The sequence below is a fragment of the Bombina bombina genome, chromosome 1 (genome assembly GCF_027579735.1).
Source record: "Bombina bombina isolate aBomBom1 chromosome 1, aBomBom1.pri, whole genome shotgun sequence".
Classification (NCBI taxonomy): Eukaryota; Metazoa; Chordata; class Amphibia; order Anura; family Bombinatoridae; genus Bombina; species Bombina bombina.
The window spans coordinates 33,254,563-33,259,562 of record NC_069499.1 but is presented as its reverse complement, the minus strand read 5'-3'; the positions used below and the strand labels follow the sequence as shown (position 1 = coordinate 33,259,562).

Genomic DNA, 5,000 nt, shown 5'->3' with positions numbered 1-5,000 from the left:
AGACTTGCATTTTATCCAATCAGTGCTGACTTATAAATTACTCCACGGAAGTGAGCACAATGTTATCTATATGGCACACAGGAACTAGCGCTATCCAGCTGGGAAAAACTGCCAAAATACACTGAGATAAGAGGCGGCCTTCAAAGACTTATAAAATTGGCATATGAGCCTACCTAGGTTTAGCTTTCAACAAAAACTACCAAAAGAACAAAGCAAATTTGAAAGTTGTTTAAAATTGCATACCCTATCTGAATTATGAACATTTAATCTTGACTAGACTGTCAAAAAAAAGATGAAGTATTATTAATTTTCAATCAACTATATTAAAAATGTAATAGGGCTGTAAGTTTGAACAATTGTTAGTAAATGTTCATCCTGACTGAAGCCACACGTTTGCTGTAGAATTGGACAGAATAGGTAAATCATTTTTTTCCCTGTATTTCCTTACTGGAAATATTTCTTTTTAACTTGTACAGACCAGCTGTTACAGGCCAGTTCTACAAACCGTACTTGCGTGCTATTTACTTTTTGTCTATACATTACTTTTGTAAAGATTATGAGTCATTAGTAGCTGTTGTAAAGAACAATAGAAAACGAGGATGGTTTCGCTCCCCGTTGGTTGTACTTAGTCACGCTCTGTTTGTGGGTAGTTCAAGTGCCTTAAAAGGATGTTGAAGCCATTTTGTATATCTATATATTGGCAGCTAACAACTGCCTTGGAAAATATCTGCACATAAAGAAGCAATTACACTATTAGCAAAATCTGAATTGGTTTGCAGAACGCGGACACACACCTTGAAAAGCCTCTTAAGTATGTTTATCTTACCTACTTTGTTGTAGCCAGTTGGGTTGTTGCACAAATAAATCAATTGCTATGTTGCATGTTTCAGGGACAGTGTGAAGTCTCTAACAATTGTCAGAGTTAAAGTACAGGTAAATTAAATAGTGAAATAATAATTTAAATCTGATTTATGTTTCATGGATACTTTTATTTAAAGTTCCTTGAAGGCAGACATTTTGTTGAGATGGTTGTGCATTAGAATTGCCACCCTAACAGATTATTATGCATTTTATATATAAAAATGAAATGTTTTAATGCAGTAAAAAAAGTCTAAGATTTGAAAAAAAAAATCAGCTCCTTACACACGTCACTCGTCTACCCACCATATTCCTGTCAAGTGGAACAGTAAATGCGACCATGCTTGGATTCAAAGTGCCATTCAGATATCTGTCAACTTTTGCTCCATTATATCACCCCTAGCATCCATCTCGCCTCCAAGTAGGAAAAAAGGGCATCAATCTCCACGAATACCATAGTACTTTTAAAAGCAAGACCTAGTAAATTATCTTTAGAAATAGAATCAGCCCCCATCGTATGTGCCATACTCCTATTACCATGGTTTAAAGGACCACTGAATGCAGTAGAATTGCATAATTATCAAGTGTGTAATAAAAACACCATGAATTAACACCTACTCTGAATTTCAAATAAGCAGTAGATTTTTTTCTGACAAATTTATTTTTTCTCCCATTTTCCAGTCCCCTGTATCATGTGACAGACATCAGCCAATCACAGACTAGTATATGTATACCCTGTGAGCTTGTGCTCAGTACGATCTTGTTCCCCAGGAAGTGTCAATTTAAAAAGACTGTGCAAAATATTATAATGGAAGAAAATTGGAAAGTGTCTTAAAACTGCTGCGCTATCTGAATCATAAAAGTTTTATTTTGACTTGAGTGTCCCTTTAAGCTTTACTTGTGATCTGCTGAATATCTGAAATAAAAAGCACAACAGGTTGAGCTTTATCTGAGTCAGGCAATGAATGATAGAAATTGACAGACCAGGACTTTAATGACCGGGAACAAGGAGGGAGCCATAACCGTTTAAGGTTTCAAGTGTTTTTATAAAAGCATCTATCAGATATGTCAACAACCTTTTAGAGTATACACTGCCTGCCGTTAGTGCGTAACTCTGGTACAGTGTAGTATTAAACCTATATTAACATCATTGTGCCTCTGCTCCTGCGCTTTTGTTTCAACTATTCTCCACTGAAGGAACATAAGTGCACTCCACAATTACAAATCAAAGCTTTTTCAGAGCCAATAGGTGAGTGATTCGGTTTTTGAGGGCTGTAGAAAGAACCATAGTGGAGCAATCATGGAGATAATTTGCCATGTATTGTCTCTGAGTTGCCTTCTTGCGGTTCATGGCTCTCATAACAGCTGCTACTGAAGTATCATAGGCACCAAGGCAGAACATGCTGTGATCTGAGATGTCACCGCAGAAAATGCAGCATGTCTGCAGAAAGAATGGGACACATGCAAGATCTGTTAGCACTTACACTTTGCAGCACTGCTCCACATTAGACAGTTCTCTTCAAACAGAGCTTTGCTCTGGCTGCACTGTGTAGGTTTTTCTTAACACAGTGCATCCAGAGTAAAGTGCTGTTTGAAGAGAACAGTTAAATGAAGAGCACCACTGCAAAGTGATTGGTGACTGACTCTCAGGGATTTTGAACCCCGCACCTAGCCATTCCCAGTCTGCAAAGCTGTGACTTCTGAATGTAAGATGTTCTTGTGAGCAATGCACCTTTTTATTTCTACCTTGTGATGTTAGAGCAAGAGAAAAAGAAACAAATTTATTCAAGAAACATTTTTTTTAAAAAAATAACAAAATTTAAATTGAATGTTATTTCAAAATGAACTGCAGAACATTTTTCACCAAAATAATTCTCATCGCAGAAAGTAAGGACAAAGTCTGCCTCTGGGATCATAGGCAATAAGTTCACAACACTCTATCACTCTCTAACACTCACTCTCTATCTATTACCTTTAATTGGAAAGTTAGACAAATCATTACCATATCTTGTAAAATGTCTAGCTGTTAGGATCCTAATAGTGTCATCTTCAGGTGATATATTAATTTCAATATTTTTGTCTTTTGAAAAGTTGTCAATATAGTGATAACTACGCTGTTTACATGCAGTAATATATATCACTCATGACGTTCATCAATCATTTGTTTATGCATTTACTTTTTGCTCATGCAATAAGAAAACCAAAAGGGAGATTTTTTTTAAACTGCCAATGCTCCATGCTCCTGGCATTCTATGCACTTATTTCTCTCTTTCAGACGGAGAATGCTGTGAATCCTTAGACCTGCTTGTAAATTTATAATTATCTACAGGGAACTACACCAATCACTTTAATCCTGTTTTAAATATGATCATACATGGAATTTAGTTGACTATTTTCTTGTCCTTAGAGTAAACTGAGAAGGTGCAAGATATCAATGCTACTGATAGTCTTCCATGAAAATGCTAAGAGAGTTTTATTCTATCCATATAATTAGCACTGATCTTATTAAAGAGAAGCATACATGTCCAGGGAAACTGTTTTAGAAATTAGAATATTTTGCCTTTCTGTGCTCCATATTGAAGTTCTTATTGGACTATTGGGAAATATTTTCTTTGGTAGATGCCCAGATATTGTTTTTTGGCAAAATGCATTATTGTCTTTTGGAGGATGGGTACTGCCTTTAAGGATCCATTGGATTCCAAGATGGAATCCTTCAAACTTTTTGAAGTGGTAGGTGCTTTCCTTCGGATCCCCTGTAGATACCGGTTGTGTAGCCAGACATGTCAGTATCTGGCTGAATCAGTAATGAAGTAAATTCAGCAGGAGTTCTTCAACCCTATTAATATTTGAACTAACTTAGTATTATCTAGTCAACTAATGTCTTCATCTGTGATGCATTCAGCCTCCTGGAAAAATATACTTGTTTCTTGGTGGTTAGGTAACCAAGTTAAACGATTTTAATTGGTTTCTAGAATTCCTGATGAAACTTAAGAATTAGCTGTTAATTATTAGTGAGAGGAAAAATGATCACTTATCTGTGGTATAAGTCTTTCACACACATGGCCATAGATATACAACCCTTTACTTTTGCAATTTCCACACAGTCAGTCTCTTGAGTCATCTTAGTAACAATTTGTTCTCCGTATTGCAGTTAATATGGATGTTGCCCAAGTGGAGCCTAGGCCCTCATTTATCAAACTCCAGAAAGACAAGGTTCTGGTATGTCATCGCGGGCGTGTGCAGCCATGCCCCCTGCTCTCACACCAGCTGTGCAAGGGCAGGGCTTCTCAATCATGCCGGTTAATAAAGACCAGAATAATCTAATATGCCATCCTTGATGTGGCGGAAAGAGGTAGCAGCATTCTTAGTATTGAAAGTGATGGTAAATCCTAGGGTTTTTAATTCCTAGGGTTGTGCTACGAATAAAGGGGACTTTCATTTGTGAAGTATAAAATACTTAAAGGGACATTGAACCCAAATTTTTTCTTTCGTGATTCAGATAGAGCAGGCAATTTTAAGCAACTTTCTAATTTACTCCTATTATCAAATGTCCTTCACTCTCTTGGTATCTTTATTTGAAAAGCAAGAATGCGAGCTTAGATGCCGGCCCATTTTTGATGAACAACCTGGGTTGTTCTTGCTGATTTGTGGATAAATTCACCCACCAATAAACAAGTGCTGTCCAGGGTCTGAACCAAAAATTGGCTGGCTCCTTAGCTTAGATGCCTTCTTTTTCAAATAAAGATAGCAAGCGAACAAAAAAAATTGATAACAGGAGTAAATTAGAAAGTTGCTTTAAATTGCATGCTCTATCTGAATCGCAAAAGAACAAATTTGGGTTCAGTGTTCCTTTAATTCTGAAAGTTCCTTTATTTGCCTGCAGCGTATACCTCGCTGAACGCCTCAGGCCGCCCATTGCAGACCGTTATTTTGTCAATGAGGTGACGTTAGCCAATAGCATGCTAGCCATACAGCATAGTGCCAACTGTCAACTATTGGCTAAGAGGTAGAAACGTCTCCACATTGAAAAAATGGGGTTCATCCGTGGGCTGCCTGAGGTGCTCAGCGCGGCATATGCTGCAGGCAAATAAAGGAACTTTCATCATGAAATATTTTATACTTTATGACTGAAAGTCCCCGTT

General features: G+C 37.1%; 1 protein-coding gene across 1 annotated transcript in view; it reads left to right on the top strand.

Moving 5' to 3' along the window:
* MNAT1 (MNAT1 component of CDK activating kinase) overlaps positions 1-5,000 on the top strand; it is a 229,824-nt gene that overhangs the window by 61,214 nt on the left and 163,610 nt on the right. The gene's annotated exons all lie outside the window — the stretch shown is intronic.